Consider the following 18,682-nt stretch of genomic DNA (forward strand, 5'->3'; position numbering starts at 1 on the left):
AACCATCATTCTGAGAGTACCCAAGAGAACAACAGCCAGGAAAATAGGGTGGTATGAAAAAGGAAACATACACATGTGGAAGCCTCCCCGCAAAAAACAAAACAAACAAAAAAAACAAACAAAAAACAAAAACAAAAAAAAACAACTCATGCAAATTAAAAATGTGATAGAAAAATTGAGTCTTCTACTGAGATGTGGGAAACTCAATAGAAAAGTTGGAAACTTAGTTGAGGCCATCTTCCAAAAATGAGAACAATGGGGAAATATTGACAAAAACAGTTAGAAAACCAGAGGAGGTGTCCAAGAAGCCTAATATGTAAACAGCAGTGCCAGGAAGAGAAAGAGAGAGACCAGAGATAAGGTACTTGGTCACATGTAAATACAAGAAAAATGTCCTAGGACTGAAAGATACGGTTGCCATATCCACAAAGAGTGAATGACATGACTCAGACCAAGGCATATTCATTACAAAATTTCAGAACACAGAGGGAAAAAGAAAAAGGGAAGAATCTACAGGTTCTCAGAAAGGAAAAACAAAACCAAAGACATACTCCACTCAAAATGACACTGGTCAATGCAAAGTTTCAAGGATTCAAATAGATTCCAACTTTTCAAAAAAAAAAAAAAAAAAGATTCCAACTTGTCAATAACAACAGTGGGAATTAAAAGCAATAAAACAATGCCTTCAAAATCATCAGATGAAATAAATTCCAACTTATTTTTATGCTAAACTTGCTATGAGTTAATTTTAAAGGCAGAATATAGGCATTTTTTTAGTCTACGTGGTCTCAAAAATGTTACTTTCCACAATTTTTTCAGAGGTCTCCTGAAGTCTAAGATAACCAATTTACCCTGGTTTGCCCACAGTTTTCCCGGTTTTGGCACTTAAAGTCCTATATCTCTGGAAATCCCTCACTCCCAGAAAACTCAGGACAGTTGGTAATCCTACTGTAGATTCATGATGGAAGATATCAAAAGCAATTCTCAAAAAGATCAGATTTATCCTTTAGTAGCTTAACTGCCCACCCCTAACAGAATCCAAGTTTTTAAAGAAAAAAAAAAGCAATAAAAAAGTAAAATCTCATAATGTCCTACAGCCAATAAGAATTACTAGACAGGAAAATAGGAAAATATGATCCACATCAGGAGAAAAACATGAATCAATAGAAACACATCAGAAATGACCAAAATGACAGAGGACCTTAAAACATCTTTTAGAAGTCTCTTCAATGGGATTGAGGATTTAAAGAAAAACATAAAAATAATGAAAAAAGAAATGTGGGATATAAACAAGAACCAACTGGGAATTTTAGAGATGAACATTGCAAGATACGAAATGAATATTTCACTCAATATTTCACTCATATGAAATGAATATTCCACTCAATATTTCGCTCATATTCTACAGCAGATTAGATACTTGAGAAAGAAAAGCTCAGTGACCCTGAAGCTATAGCAACAGAAGCTACCTAAAGCCTTAAAAAGGTCTTGCAGCTTGCCCTGGTGCTCTCAGGAAACCCAAGTCATCATATAAGTCAAGATGTTCTACTGGGACATCACATGAAGAAATCTGATACAGATGCTCCATGGAGAGGAAAAGCTGACATGTTGGATGAAGGTGGTGAGAAACCCAACTGTCAAAGTATCTCAGTCAACCTTCCAGTGAATCTAACCTCAGCTTCCATGTGACCACAACAACATGGGAAATCCCAAGGCTGAGCTAGAGAACTGCCTAGCTGAACCCAATCAGCTCACACAACTGGAAGAGATCATATCATAGTGACTGTTTCAAGCCATTAAGCAAAATGGGAGAAACATATAGATCAACAGGAATTTTCCCACTTTCTGGAGACATCTGGACAGTAAAACATAGGCAGCCACAGCTTATAGGTATTTATTTGTCACTGAGACATGTGAACATTATGTGCAGCCTTACTTTTTTAGCTTGTTCTCAATCCAACCAATCTTAATTACCATTAAGCTATCCCCAACATTCCCTATCACCCCCACCTTCTCTCTGAAATACATTTCCGCACTCTTTTATACCAAAAACTTCTTCCAATGTTTCTACCAGTGATCATTTAATCACTACTGCTAGAAACAAAGGATGTGTGTTTGATAGGTTGGGGCAGGGAGTGGTGGGAGACTTCACTGGCATTGCCCACATATTAGAAAAGGGCAGGGGAAGAAGACACCCTCTCATGGCCTAGGTATAGGAGGGAAGAGGGAAGAAAAATATACTGTTTTGGGCTGGGAAATAAGAAGAATAAACTTCAAGGCTGGGTACTAATGAGCAGAGATATGCACCTAGAAAAGACTGCAGCCAGGTGACCTGGAGTATGGAATACTTCATCCTTGAATATAAAATGGAAACCTATAATACAACAGCTCAATATTTCAGTTACGTTTTGAGTTAAATTGGCTTTTGGAGGCCCAACCACCATTTTTAGCATCTGTTTCCATAGGAAAATGTGTTTCATATTAAAGCAATCAATTAATGATCCGATTCTTTGAAAGCTCACATTTATAACATCACAAAGCTCAGTCATTCATCAGCCAGACTGCAAAAGTTCACTCCTACACATAACCAGTTTGTCATAAATCAGGGTTAAATCAGACTGGTAAAGATGGCTCATAACTCTTCAACATATCTCTCCCTTCTTAGTACCTTCTTGTTGCCACTGTTCTAATATATTGCTATTGCTTTTCTCACTCATGGCTTATCTCCCTGTATAGGTTATAAGCACAGTGATAGCCAAGGATCATGACTCATACTCCTCCAGATGCTTTTAGGATAGGTCTGGCACGTCATAGGCTATCCCTATACTTAGAGCTTAATTTGTTTGGATTTATTTCACCAATTCATATCATATGGTGGTGCAAAACCAGAGCTCCTTGTGGCTTCTCCTCAAAAAACTCAGCCATATACACCACACGCCTAAGACAGCTCACTTCTGAGTGGGCCAACATGCACTGTGGTCTGGGTGGCCCCAACTCCCAGAACTTGTCCCTGCCATGTGTCTCATACCTGGGACCACACTGGACCCACACTGCCAAGACTGTATCAGAGTCCATTCATGACCTGGAAAAACATTAAAGCCCAAGAAACCACAGCAGAGGGTAACAGTAAGTCTGGAAACTCCAGCAGTTAGCTGGTAGAGTCCAGGAGATATCTAAAGAAAGAGCTAAAGAAGAATTACTGTCATCTTCTAGGGCAGGCTACAGGAGTCTCCTGGTTTCAAGACCCCAGACAGGCTTGGGGGAGAGTACTAAGGCATGAAAAGCCTTGGAGAATCTGGACATGTGGGAAGCCCACTGGGGACTTCCAGGCATTGTCAGTGGGACATGCTCTGGGCAGAATTCCTTTTTTCAGAAGTTCAATGGGGACACTGGCAGAGAAAAGAGATAGCTCCATAAATTCTCACTTCAGCTGTCCTCGTATCTTTGATTTTTAGTGTTCAGCAAGTCACCCTCATCTGTGCTGTGTTCACTGCTTCACCTGCTCTCAATCCCATTTATGTTTTATTTTACCCACTGGATACTCAATGCTAGCTTTTTCTTCCCACTAATCACAGTTGCCAGCTATTGACTGAATATGATACCGTAGATAAGGGAAAGAAGAATGATCTAGCAGGGACATTATAGCATGAAGCTGCCAAGAGCAGCAGGGAATGAGGAGCCTGGCAATTGCACCTTTTGAGGAATTCATCAGATGGCATCTGAAGAGATATACGGATTTACAGCTTCATGGTTATTTTAAAAGAATATACCACATATTTAAAAACCGAAATGCATGCTTCATAGCATGAACCTTGCCCTGAATCAAAAGTTAAAGACACTACAAACATACAAAAGCAAGGCTAAGATAGAGCTGCATGCTCAAAATTAAAAGAGGAGCGAAATCTTTGCAAATGGTCCTCTGTACTTGGGAGTGGTGGTGGAATGATCCAGTATCTATCTATTCACAGGGTGAAAGATAGGCAGGTTATGGCACAGGGTGCTCTCTGAACTGAGTTTATAAAAACACATTTGATAGGTATGATTATGAAGTATTGACATGATTATTTATGTACAAGTTGGAAGCATTTGTGGAGATTTAGGGATACTCAATCTACATCTAGATAAGTTGCCAAGAATATCACTTAAAGCTCAAGTATTGAATATGGTGAAAAGAGTACTATTTGAAGTTGAATTGCAACTAGAAGTTAGCATGTCTGGAGTACATATTTTTTCACTTAGGGCTAATTCTGTATGATAGACACTGACTCCTGAGCACATTTGCAAAAAGATGATGTTCCCTTTCCAAACTTTTTTCAACTACTCTTTGCTCACCCTTCACCACATCCCTCGTTGTCTCATCCTGCACATGTAAGAATTTACTGAGATAGGGATGCCCAATTGATTAGAACTGTCTCCAGGTTCCTTGGAAACAAAGGGGCTCTGAGCACTGCGAGAGGGGGAGCTAAGAAACTCATAAATCACCTGGGTAGCACAGGATCAATGCTACAACTAAAGTGCATAATCTACCTCAACACAGACAAGGAAGAGATAAGTTCCTGCTGGTGGAGCAGAGAGGGCCCCAGGCACTTCCTCTGGACCTTGATTACCTGGAGGGATATTAATAGATAGACTTAAGCATCAAAACCATTAATTACTGAATTAATTTTTGAATGGTTGAAAAAATTAGTCTATTAGGAGACGAGAAACTTAATAAAAAACCTTAGAAATGTCTTCAACATTTGACGGATTGCCCGGTTGAAAAAGTTGAATGTTGTGTTGAGGTCTTACACAGAGAAAAACCAGGAAGTGCCAAGGGAAGAATTCAAGGAAACAAACTTGAGCTCTGAAAAATAAATCCATTTCTAACAATTTGGGAATGAAGCACATTTGGTTTAAAAGTCTATCACCCATTTCCAAATGAAGGAAGTCAGGGATGGTGTCTTTACCAAGGACAGGCCCACGACTCTAACTCCAAGGTGATACGGTTTTGATGGCAGAGTCAAAGGTCTCCAGCGCTGAATTAACTGATGTCCACAAGAGGATGCAAGATTTTGGAAGGAAAAAGTTTGTTAATTGAGCTGAATGGGAAGCGTCTGGAAATAAAGTTAATGCAAAAACCGTCAAAAAAAAAAAAAAAGTCTATCACCCAGAGAATTCCTGGAAAACATAAAATGTTAAATATATTTTTGTAAACAGTTAATTATAAACTTTAAAGACAAATATCCCATTAAAATATAGAAGTGTACTCTATGGTCATGCCCCCCCCCCCCCACCATCAGTAAGCAAGTGAGTCTTGCGGAAAAGAAAACTCAGCCAAAAGTTATTTGTAGAAGCACTGATCAATTATGAAATCCCACAGCAGAATAATAACAGGAAAACTGAATTCAGATGAGTCACAAATATGTCATCAAGCACTTTGATGACAAATTCAGTGTAAATACTTTAAGCAACATGAAAGAGCCTGAAGAAAGAATCTAACACATTTTGATGTCCCTACTGGCACATACATTCTTCAGAACTCTCTAAAGACCTGTTTCTCCATAACCAGGTTAAGTATCATCGACAGGTATATTTCATAAGTATGGGAAAGGCATTGAGATTTACAAAAAACACAGTGGATCTTATTCCTTATGTCACTGTGGAGTTGTGATATATTCCAAGGGCAGACACTCACTCTAATCATTTGAAACAAAGGGACAGACTCATTCATCCAACTAATCAATATGAATTCCCTGGTCCAGAAAAGAAGTATAAATCAGCAGCTGCTCCATGGTCAGTTTTCTCATCTACCCCTCCTCCTTGCCAAAGGAAGGGGAAAAGTGGAACATGTGTCAGCAGGAAAATGACTCAGGCTTTTATATCGACAGACATAGCCATTGGGCTGCAAATTCTCCATGGCAGCTGTGTTCAGATCAATGATGTTGAAGGTAAGGAAGGGGCGTTTGTGGAGCTTGGGTATTTATTACTGTTTGCCTAATCACGGTTTGTGTATTGCAGAAGATGCTATTGTTAGGGAATGTGGAAGAAAAGGAAAATCACGCAACGTTTGCCTGCCCATCAAGCAACGTGCACATTCACTTAAAAGAAGTATTTGGCTTTTATCTAATTGTTTAAAGTTGACCAATCACTATATCTCTGAGGAACACCAAATAGATATCAGACACAGTAGTGAGTTTCTGCTGTCTTCCCCCTTATAACTGCTCCCAATCCCTCAGAGTCAGCAACTGACTTCATGACTTGATTATGGTAACTCTGCCTGCCGAAAAGTACAGCATGGCTTGACACTCTGCCTCCCCCTGGCTTCTATCCTGTGTGTGCATACTCATACATCATGCATCCTTAGCAGCCTGTGTACTCCTCACCCACAGCACTGACCCTTGGAATATATCTGAAGACATAATAATTTCCTTTTCTAGCTCACCAGGCCATGGGCTTTGTCAATGCAGGAACAGATTTCTTTCCACTTGCGAGGGACCCTGAGATGTGCTGCCAAGATCACCCTGCAAGGGATGGCTCATTGCCCCAGCTGCTGGGGGTGCTGTCAGCCTCAGCTGCTGAGCTGCCTCACCCAACGGCTACCCTTCCTGCGCTGGCCTATAAAGATGAGGGAGGTTAAAGTCCTGGCCCTCTAGGTCCAACTTGGGACAGTTCTGAATGGTAATCCGCAGCCCAAAGCTCCCCTACAGGCTCAGGCAAGAGTGATATTGGGCCTGGACAGCAGCTCAAATTCTCCAACTCCTAACTGCTCCTCCCTTCGACAGGTGTTGGCTCCAAGGTCTCTCCTTATGAAGCGTCCTACTTACTAAACTCTGTCTGAGTCTGCTTCCCAAAGAGCTCAACCTAAGACAACCTCTGTATTTCTTTCTGCCGCTGGGTCTCTTTCTTAAACTAAGGGGAAAATTTTGTAGAAATATTTCATGGCAAAATGACAGAACAACATAAACTCATCTAAGGACTGACCCCACATAGCACTTTTTCAATACAAATTGCAACACTTGGGTGAGGGATCAGTTCACTGGGGAAGAATTAAATGATCCTTACCCTTAAATGTATTCTCTGGGATCTCATGGGGAGAGCATTATTACATGTGAGGGCAGCTCTAATTACAAGAAATAATTGCAGGTGAATACAAGGCAGTTCCCCACCTCAGATGATAAATTATACCGGGAGACAAGGACACCCTGTGTGAACCGCTAATGCTTTCATCTCCATGACACTGCAAGGAAATGTCAAGTCCAAAAAAATAAACCCAAGGAAAAGCACATCTGACAAATACCTGCTCACAGGAGCTGCAATGAGTTGAAATCAGTAAACAGATTTACCACAGATTTAATACCTACAGATATACTTATTTGCTAATAGTAAATAAAATTCTCTAAGATCACAGAGTAAGTTATAGGGGGATGAAATAGGGAAAGCATCTTTCCTAAATGCCACATAACTTGAGGTCATATTCCAAATCTGAGCCTTACCTGTCGAGTCCATTTTCTATAATTCTTTGTGCCTGACGAATACTCATTGTAGTTATTTTTAATTCCATTAGTCAGGTGCGTTGGAATCACCTAGAGAGCTTCAAAAATACTGATGCCAGAATCCACTCTCAAAGATTATGACTTAATTGGGCTGGGCAGAGGCCTGAGAATCAGGATTTTTAAAAGTGCCCAGCCATCCTAATGTACAATCAAGGTTTGAGAACTATCACTTGAGATGTGGCTGCTCATCCTTTCCCTTAGATCTCACTGATTCAGGTAATGTGTGTTGCTGTGGCTCTTCCTCACTCAGTCATTCCTTTGCAGTTATTTTTAAAACGCTGCTAGAAGTGGCTTACAACTCCTCCCAGCCACCTGGTAGCGTCTGATGTTTTGCCTTCTCTGGTTCCAGTGATGTCACTCTAAGTCCTGGGGAGGGCTCCTGCTCCATGTGCTCCCTCCCAGCAAAGTCATATTCTGCAAAATGCCACTGTCCCCAAGGCCCCCATTACTATGTAAAACCTCCCATGAATTGTCAGCATAGCCTCCAAGTCCTGGTACATAATATCCCACACAGATCTTGTTTGAAAATAGTCTTTTGAGTCCATGAGACAAACTGGTATTCAAATATTCAGAAAAATCCCATGGCATTCCCAAATCCCTCCTCATTATCATCCAAACCTACTTGAAAACAGAGCCTGTATTTCACTATAAATTTCCTCTCCATTTTGATGAATCCCCAGCTAACACTTGTCTTCTCAACTTCTCATTTCTCTTTATTCACACTTATTTTATGGATACACATACCCCTTATTTTCTAATCTCAAGAACAATTCTGCTTCTATAAGTTCATCCTATAGAAATGCACATACTTTTACATAATGTCATATATTCAAGGGTACTCACATGCAACATTATTGGCACTAGCAAATAATTAGCAAATAGCTAAGTGTCTCTCAATAACACAGTAGTTAATAATTCCATGGTAACCTCATCCTATGTAATATTAGAAATAATAAAAGGAAAGTGGTGTATGTTTGTACCCATATGGAAAATCTCTGGGGGATCCCTGAGTGGCTCAGCGGTTTAGTGCCTGCCTTTGGTCCAGGGTGTGATCCTGGAGTCCTGGGATTGAGTCCCACATCGGGCTCCCTGCATGGAGCCTGCTTCTCCCTCTGCCTGTGTCTCTGCCTCTCTCTCCAATCTCTCTGTCTCTCATGAATAAATAAATAAAATCTTAAAATAACCTTTAAAAAAACCTCCGAAAGGTATTCTTAAATTAAAAGATAGCAAGTTGCAGAATATTAGTGATCTAAAAAAATTAGTCTAGAAACTAATATAACATTGTATGTCAACTATACTTCAATAACAGAAAATTGTTTAAATTAGTTGTCTATATAGAAATTAAGTACATATTTAAACACATATACATACTCATAGATACCTACAGATGCATAAAAAAAGAGTTATGGAAGAACGCTTCAAACTACTAAAAATGACTGGATGTAGGAAGGACTTTAGAACTGAGAGTGGGGTGGGAGGAATGAAAATGTACACTTTTAATCATTTCTCAAAGTCCTGCATTATTCACATTTATTGTCAGATTATTTTTGGAATTACTTTAAAATTAAATGAGGGGTGCCTGGATGGCTCAGTTAAGCATCTGACTCTTGATTTTAGCTCAGGTCATGATCTCAGGGTCATGAGATCTCAAGCCCCACTTGGGACTACACACTGGATATGGAGCCTGCTTCTCTCCTCTGCCTCTCCCACTACCTCTCTAAAAAACAACAACAAAGAGGAAAAAAAATAAAATTCAATGAGAAATTACTCATCAGATTATAGTAATTAGGTGATTGGTAAAGTTCGCAAGTTCTTCAGTGCAATGATGTTGGAGAGAGAAGACAATGGGTGATGAGGAGATCTTTTTGTTGCATTTTTTATTATTTTTGTTATAATATATAACATTGTTACAATAGATCTATTGTCACACACCCAAAGGTAGATCCAGGTTTTAGGGAACATGAAGTTTACATAATTGGGGGATCTCTCTTTAAGAAAAAACAACAGAAAATTATTGACATAAAATCATTTCAGAATAAAAAATCACATATATCAAAAAAAGCAGAAAATATTCACAAAAATATTTTATTCTTTATCTGACACACCTTCATTAATAATTTTCCAGATACTAGCATCTGGCTCTGGATATTATATAAGCCTTTCTTCTCCCACTCCTTATAGTGCCCAGAGCCACAGGATGCGGTTGTAGGACCAGAGATTTTCTAGTCCTGTGCTTTCATGTCCTATGCAAGATGGGTCAGCATAGTAGATGATAAGAATATTCCTGGAAGACTTTCCTATACTAGTATGACTAGCAATAACTTAACTCTGCACGGAAGTGACTACAAATGGTACAATATACAATACTGACCTCTAACCAAATATATCTCTGAATCAATTTCTCTTTAGTTGGATTCCCAAAATCCCTGTGATTCTTCCAACAGCCTATGAAGGATGAGAAATGTGATAGTGAGATCAGCCTTTGTATGTGTGTGATCAAGAATAATTTTGAGAAGATTATCGTGATGAGGGAGACTGCCAGGAATATATTGACTAAATATAAAGACTAAAATGAGGGAAAACAATAGCAGGACATTTTGTCCAGGGCACCCTTCCAAGCTGAGTGTGAAAATAACCCATCTTCACTGGTTGTATCACAAATCTCTTCTAGTAGTTTAGCAGCTGGACTATTTCAAGATACCACAATTCCAACCATTTCTCTTCTGTTAAGATCTGATAGCATCACTCACTCTCTGCCTAAAAACCTGTGACGGGTCTTAAGTGCTCTAGAATCGAGTCCAGATTCTGAAGCTTAACACTCAAAGCTTTCTTAACTGGCCTGTTCCAAATTTCAAATCTCCCCATTTACCCCCAGGGTTTCCCCTATCCCAGCCACACCCACCTACCTGAGTGATTATTCTCTAGATGAGATACCCCCTTCAGTATCCCACTGACTTTCTAGAAAATGTGTCCTTTCCTTTGGTAAAAACCTTACTTATTCTATAAGACTCAAGTCAAATAAAACTCTGCCTTCTAGGTAAAACACAGCACATTCTATCTCATTGGAATTCATTGCTTCCTCTTCAGTCTCCCAAGGCATTTTGCATAGGATTCTATTATTACACATAGCATAATACACGACAGAGTCAGGCTTGGAGTTGTAATTGTACCCATGTGGACTATATGGGACCCAAGTGGATCTTATTGATCTCTGATCCGCATGCACAGAGCAAGCGATCAATAAATCTTCGTAGACTTGAATTAAGCTGGATAATTGCAAAATTATGTCACTGAAAGTCAGTCTTGTTAGAAAACCTGTGAAATGCCAAGTGTGGCCTTTACTGAAGGTTGTATAAAAGAATTACTAAGCAGCTATTGTACCCTAGTGCTAAAAGATATTTCTTTGGGAAAAAAAAAAAGTTAAAATCATGACCATCATACAAATATTAAATGAACGCTTGAGATTTTAACTCATTAATTAATGAGGGAATCAGTAAAAAGTTAAAATTTGTTCAAAGAATTCTGAGATGATACACATATAGGAGCCACCAGGAAAGCCGAAATGAATTTACAAATAGATATAAGACTGGTGAATAGCCACAAGGCAACAATCTATTGTATAGCACCAGACAAAATTTATTTACATTTTTATAGACAATAATCATTTGCATGGCTATAAGTTTTCTATAATTTACAGAGTTGTAAAATAGCTCCAAGCCAGGCAAAGACACAGATAACCTGGAAAAGTCTACCAGAAAGGACATCCATTTATCATTTTTGCTCATTTCAAAATCTGTCACATTTCCTAACAGCCTCCCTCCCATGATCATAATAATTTAAAAGATTATTCTTGATCACAGAAAAGGCAGGTCTCATTAGGATTGGTCTAGCAGCTCACTACATTTTAATTGCCTCTTTACTTGTCCATCACCTCCATTAAAATGTCAACTTCCCAAGGAAAAAGACCAAACCTGTCTCCGTTTTAAAAATTAATTGTTGCTCCAATAAATTAATATTTTCTTTAATTTTATGATGATATTTTGGTCAAGTAAAGCCATCATAATGTGTTTTTTCCCCTCAGGTAGAATATTTGTGAACTGTGGGAGCTAAAAATATTTCTTTCCCAAGTATGTCTTTATCTTGAAAAACAGGGTCTTCAGTATTAGGGAGTAATGACCTAGTTTGCTATATTGTTTAATATCAATGTGCTCAGCACTAAAGAGCATATAAGACTTCTGATATGCTTGTTGAAAGAAATATCACACAACTAGATTCAGCTCTACCATTTGGTCTAAAAGAATTCCAACTATAGTAATACCACTGTTTATGAACTCTGTTAGCAGTTTCCTATTCCTATTTGTAAAAAGACCAATAAAGAGATCCAATTAAGAGATGTTCACTGCGTTTCCATAAAAGATTCAACATACAAATGGATTCTGCACTTGAAAAAAAAACATTGTTATGTGTAATTATAATAGAAAACCTGGAAAAACTTTTAAGTGACCAACCAAAGGGGTATAGTTTTGGAAAAGGTGATTCATTAATAACATGTATTGTTATGCAGTTATTTTTAAATGATCATTTTGAAAACTATGTTTCCAAAAGAAAAAATATATGATCCATTAAAATGAAATAGAACATAAAAGATTTATATCTACTTAAAAATATATAATCACTGGAACAAGGCTCAAACAGTAATGATGCATATTGAAAAGAACTGAATTATAGGACACATTTTCTATTTTTGACATTTCCTTTGTGTACTTACATCAATGTGTTAGACATTTTTTAAAAAGAAAGGAAGGAAGAAAGAAGTGGTGTTCTATAAAATCTCTTCAGTAGCCTGTGATTTGGGTCCTTGTAATAGAGTAAAGTAAAGGGTTTCATTATGCTTTGTTTTGCTAACAGACGTCTGATGTCCTTCTCCTGGTGTGATTTTCATTATAGCTATTTTCAAAGTGCTTGAATTGGGATTAGTTACTTAGTAAGAGGCTTCTTGTTCTTTTAGTCAGTAACGCAATTTTTATATGGCCTGAAATGCAAAATTCATCACTTTGCTGAGTCCTTTTAAGGGCTAGGACACCATGACCTTGAAAAGCCCAGAAGAAGAAGACAGACTATAATGATACCACCATTTGAGCAAGAGGTCTTGGATTTATCATGAGCCCTCCAACCCTTTTACAGGGCACAAGACCTAAATAAACTGATGTGACTTGACCAAGCTTGGTTTAGGAGTGATACTACAGGACTGAAATTATGCTCACCGAACTTACTCATGGAAGTTGGCAGGTGCAGGAAACAAGCTCTGGGGCAGTGCTGTGTTCTTATTAAAATACGCTTATGGAAAACATCCCACTGGTCAAAGGACATCTTGTGACCAAAGGAATACCCCAAAACAGATTTATATTCTGTGAAATACATAAACACTCATTTCAAGCATCCATAACGGAATCTGGAAGAAGCAAGTACCTATGATGTAATAAATAATAGTTCATATTTATATTTCCTTAGTGGTTGATAAATGCCTATGTTCATTCCCATTCCCTCACCTCTTCTCATGTTCCAGGCAAAAAAGGAAACCAAACTTCCCATCTGAATGGAGGAACTTACATACTGAGATGCTTTTGAATGTGTCATCTTTACTTAATAAGTACTATATGAGTATTATGTGCATATAATATCATATTAATTGGGTCTGGAGACTCATGTGTGTATGGGGGAGTGGTATTCACCCCTGAGAAGCAGCTGGATGTTCTCAGCCAACCAAATTTTGGTTCAGTTACCAAGACTGATGATGCCACACACTCACCAACATGGTATGGAAAGTTATTGCTCACAAAATGAAGCGCTCTGTGGAGAGTTGGGTGGGCTCCCAAACATGGCTAAGAATGCCTTCAGGGGATAGAGAAGAGAATGGCTTGGGGTTTGGGGCTGGTTCTGGGCTGGTGTGAGGGTTCCTGCCTATGGGCCAGGACTTCTACTGTTTGAACTTCTTGCTGATGCCAAAGGAGGAAGAATCCAGGCTTTCTTATCACCCTTCCCAAATGTGGGGCAAAAGGGGAAGAAGAGTGATGGGGATTAAAAGTTGTCAGTAGTCAAACATCAAAAATGGAGTCAAGTGGGAATTCAAAATAAGTATATATTCCCTTACCATTGCAAACTATTCCCTCAGACACCCCCTCCAAATTATAAATTAGAGTTTATAATCTAGTATGAAGAGCAATAAGCAAGCCAATCATTAAAATTATAGAGAAAGGGCAAGAGTAAACATATGCATAGCTAAGTACTAGGAGCAGCTCAAGAGAAAAATATAAGCAGGACTGGTGAAGATGAGGCTGGGACCACTTCGTGAAAAAGTGGAAGGCACTAAGAAAGATAAGGCATTTCTGACCAAGGAAATAGGATGTGCCATGGCAAGGAAGAGAGAGACCATGACCCACTGAGAAGATTTTTAAGAAATCAAGCACGGTTACTGTGTAAAAGGGTACTGAGAAATGAGGCTGGAAGTTTCCATCCAGAGTAGGTCAGAAATAACCTTGCAAATAATATTCTAGGGAAAGAAAAGTGTGTCATCAAAGGATTTTAAATTTAAAAAGCAACAAGATCACATACACATTTTAGAGAAACCACCTGGCAACCAATCAAGGGATGGATGAGATGGAGACTAGACTGGGAGCAAGGATATTTATGAGAAGATTTTGCACTGATGCATGAATGAGTTGAAAAAAAAATGAGCTAGAATAGTCCACAGTGAGGAAAGTGGAAAGGTGCATGAAAGAGTTCAAAGATTTAGCTACCTCAGGACTAGGTGGCTGACTGCATGGCTGTGAAAGGTGAGGATTACAGAGTTAAGTGCAGGGATGATCAGGAGTGATTCTCAGCCTTCTGATTTGGGTGCGGAGGCAGAAAAAAAATGTTTTTAAGAAGCTGAAAATGAATTGTCTGTGTGGTTTCCAGGTGACATCCAAAAAGCAAGGAAGGTAATGAGAGTGGAGTTGGTGACACCAAACCACTCTGGGAGAAGACAGGATGAAGTCCCTTCCTCTTCCAAAAGTACAAGAAGATATCAGTAACATCTCATGATACCTCACAAAATAAAAACATTGTTCCTCAGGACAAAGGTACACTAAAGAGCCTTTCCATGAGGGGAAAAGAAGTTGAGAGCCAAGTATATCCAATTATATTTCATAAAACTTTATATTAAGAACCTGTTGCCTTTCTTGAAAAAATTTTTCAGTTACTTTTAGTGAAGTCATCCCTGGTAGAATGTAGAAAATCATGTCATTAAAAGTCAGAAAATAAAAGTTTAAGCCATGCACAATTATTACTTATTGCTTAATTGAAAATGCAGCACAAGTGCAAAGTCGTAAGTGCAAACAGCTTCAAAGGGCACGTGAGGAAAGGTAGGTCACCTCCCACACACTTCAAAACGCCAAGCCTCCTCTTGAAAGATGACGGTTGCCAGCTTCTTGTGAATTTTCTCAGAAATCTGAACCACTTCACTGTGAACATGGCAACTGGCTTTCTACCTAATCTTTCAAAAGGATTTACTATCAAGAAGTCTATTTTCCAGTTTCAAGACCTACAGAGCCAGAACTGCCCCATAAGTAAATTAAGCAGCTGAGGAATAGATCAAAGTAACCAATGACTCCTAGGCCCAGTTGAGTCAGTTTTTATAGGTTGAACGATTTATTATCTGCTCTTTTATCAGGCAAAGTTTCAGTTGCTTCCATCAGGACTGTGGCTCCAAGTGACCACCAGTCTCCACACAGAGCTCTGAAAATTGTCTCACGTTGGAACCAACCAGCAATAGCACTATGTACCTGGGAATAATCTGGCAAGGGGGATGCGTAAATTGGGGTTAAGAATAGTTGCCCGGAGGAAATGCTTTAGGCAATGCTTTTAGTTTCTTCTGTTTCAGAAACAAAAGAGGAAATAAACCATGACCACAAAACACTTCAATCCTGACATGTCTTATTGTTATCCTATGATCTTTTTAGATAGGAGATGCTTGGATCAAGCAAAAAACAAAAAACAAACAAACAAAAAAAAAACATTTAAATAACTTTTTTCTGATTATAAAAGGTGTTGGTATATATGATAGAAAATATGAAAACCCCAGGAAAATAGAACATTAAAATAATCATTATGCCAACATCCAAAGATAACTGTTGTTATGCTCTGTTTAGCTACATCCCATCTATACACATTACAGTTGTACTTGTGATCTTTTTGAGTTTACCCCCCAATAAACTAAATTTCCTACCAACTCAAATCAAAAGAAGTAACTCATTCAAACAGGCTCTTTGTGTCTTTGTCCCCAAGCAGGGAGCCAGCTGTTTTGGCAGGTGTGGGAACAAGGTACAGTCCCACGGCAGCAGGTGTCAACGACGTCCTTCCCCGGTACCCGCTATCTCTTCCAGCAGTGCCATGAGCAACAGAAACTATTCTAAAACCCCACTCTGTGGAAGGTAGAGATTAAGAAAAAATGATCTGCACCTGTGAGGGAGTTTTTTTTTGTTGTTGTTGTTTCTTTTAGGAATCTCTTTAAATAGTGGTTAAAATAGATTTGCTTGGGAGTACTTACTGTTGGTTCAGCTTTAGCACTGGGAGAAAGCTTGATGGTAACTAGGGAAGATTATCTGTGTCTATTTGTTTAATACCAGACTGGCTCCAACTTCCCCAGCATCCAGATTGTTTTTCTCTAATAGTTAAAAAATAAAGAAATTAAAAAGGCTATAGGGAGCAGGGAAAAGCACACAGAGGCTGATATGGTCAGAAATCTTTCCGTTACAATTTTTTACTCCATATATTGACACAGAATATGTATCTATGTACTCTATATATTTATATTCTATAACTTAAAGGTACTTTTAAAATACAATTTCTGATGGAAGTAGGGTGTTTCTCACGGCCTTTTAAAGGATATCAAATACTGTTCCATTATACTCTAATGCAATTAATGACTCAAAGTATGAATCACCATAGGAAATCAAGTTACATAGTTAGCCTAGAACATACCATCAAATGTTCCAACCACATTACATCCTTGATTAAATAAAGTCAGTAGATTTAATTGTTTTTACATCAGTAGACACTGTTGTCTTGCTGCTTTTTTTCAAAGTGACAATTGGTATTACTGAACATCAGGCAAAATCAAGTGTATATGCCAATAAGGATAGCAAGCAAAAGGTGGAATTCTACTAAAGACAGTTGTAATATAGCAAAATGAGTAACAATATATTTCCCACGTAAAAATAAGCATTGCATATCATCTCGAAATGGAAATATCTTTGGTAATCATATAGTCTCATCTATTACACTATTGTAAATATCCTAAGATGTCATGAAAGCTGATTTTACCACCATCTTTCCTAATTTAGGCTAATGTTGGGAAATCTTTATTGAGAATAAACTTTCCTACAAATAAAAAATTAATTCCTCATTTTGGATGTGTTTGGTTTCATTTTTGTTCCTGGCTCAAGTCTGAGGATCTAACATGGTAATCTTCTGGTTTTGGAGGAATATTGGAAGCCTACAGAATAACACTGGGCAGTCCAACCAGTAAATGGAAGAGCCGTTTAGGCCTTTAAAAGAAAATAACTTAAGGATAATACCTGGATTATTATACCTGCTCCCTTAACCAGGTAAACTGAATAGGGTGTCAGGTCTTTCTGACCAGGGCCCACTAAGGAAATCTAACAGATTCACTTTGCTGTCAACTAACCACACCCAAGCACTGATTCAAACTGGAATTTACAATTATCATAATCGCTAGGGGTTTTCCAATTGGCTCCTGTTAATCCATATCTTCCTAAAATCCTATGCATCTTCACTTGCTCCTTCTGATTAGGAACATATTCAGAAAAATTAACACATGGACATTTTAAAAAACTAAATAGTTAAAAAGAAAATTCAAGCAACAGAAAAATGTAGGTGGGACAAAGTAAATATTACTTGTTTGTTGTCCAGATCCCCAGTCTCTCAAGCCCTCTTTAGAGTAACCACTGTCACCGTATTTTTATCTCCTTCCAGAAATACTCCCAGATATATATGAATTCAGGAATGTTTATATAAATATTTAGCTCTTTCGATTTTTTCTTTGTCCACATAATACAGTTAATATAAAGATTTAAGTGGAGGATACTATTATATGTTTCTATTATACTCTTATAAGCAACCCATGGATTATTCAAGCTTGTCAAGATCATTTTCACCTAAAAAAATCAAAGAAGTGTCACTTACATCCTCATCCAGATGTTGAGGAAGAGCAGACCAAGGACAGACAGAGACCCTGTAGAACACCACTGCCAACTCTCCCCTCCCTGGCACTATTAATTAACTGTCAATGGGCTATGAACCCACTTAATAGTATTGCTATCTTACCCAGACTCTTCATCTCAGCACCCTGAGATGTAAATAGGAAGCACCTGAAACTTGAACATTTGCAGGGCCACTTCTTCAGTTACTGGAGCCCTTATTTTTGTTGATTTCCCCCCACTCCTTCAAACAGAGGGGGAGGGATCCCTGGGTGGCGCAGCGGTTTGGCGCCTGCCTTTGGCCCAGGGCGCGATCCTGGAGACCCGGGATCGAGTCCCACGTCAGGCTCCCGGTGCATGGAGCCTGCTTCTCCCTCTGCCTGTGTCTCTGCCTCTCTCTCTCTCTCTCTCTCTGTGTGTGACTGTCATAAATAAAAAAAAAAAAAAAAAAAAAAAAAACAGAGGGGGAAAGACCTTATTTAATAGCTTTGCTTTCTTGAATACAAAAATGCTAGGGGCATTAAGTCTTTACTTAATGGGAACACTGAGAACAGCAACAAAATAAAAATGGTGATAAAAGTTAAAAACTATAAGCCAGGCTAGCCAGTTTATCATGGACCACAGATTCTGATTTCTCTCTGGTGGACTGCTAAACTACTTCAAGTTCAAAGATACATCCTGGCATTGCATACCTGCGCATGACAGAAAAGGCTATTCCTGTGAGTTAGAACAGCACAGTGTTCAGATGCATGCATCCCTGCAGGGATTTCCCTCCATCGACCCACCTAGAACACTTCAACCTCTCTTACATCTAGAGATTGAGTTTCCTGTGTGAGAACTCATTGATACAAAACATAATGAACACATTCAATGGGTGTCAGCACTCTTGAC

The 18,682-nt window shown here is 38.6% G+C and overlaps 1 long non-coding RNA gene across 1 annotated transcript; it reads left to right on the top strand.

Annotated features, from left to right (window-relative positions):
* The first annotated feature begins 13,046 nt into the window (after window positions 1–13,046).
* Window positions 13,047–14,739, top strand: LOC144310187 (uncharacterized). Its single transcript, XR_013375868.1, has 2 exons — window positions 13,047–13,348; window positions 14,490–14,739. It is a non-coding gene; the product is annotated as an uncharacterized LOC144310187 (long non-coding RNA).
* Window positions 14,740–18,682: the final 3,943 nt, after the last annotated feature.

This window comes from Canis aureus, chromosome 3 (assembly GCF_053574225.1).
Source record: "Canis aureus isolate CA01 chromosome 3, VMU_Caureus_v.1.0, whole genome shotgun sequence".
Classification (NCBI taxonomy): domain Eukaryota; kingdom Metazoa; phylum Chordata; class Mammalia; order Carnivora; family Canidae; genus Canis; species Canis aureus.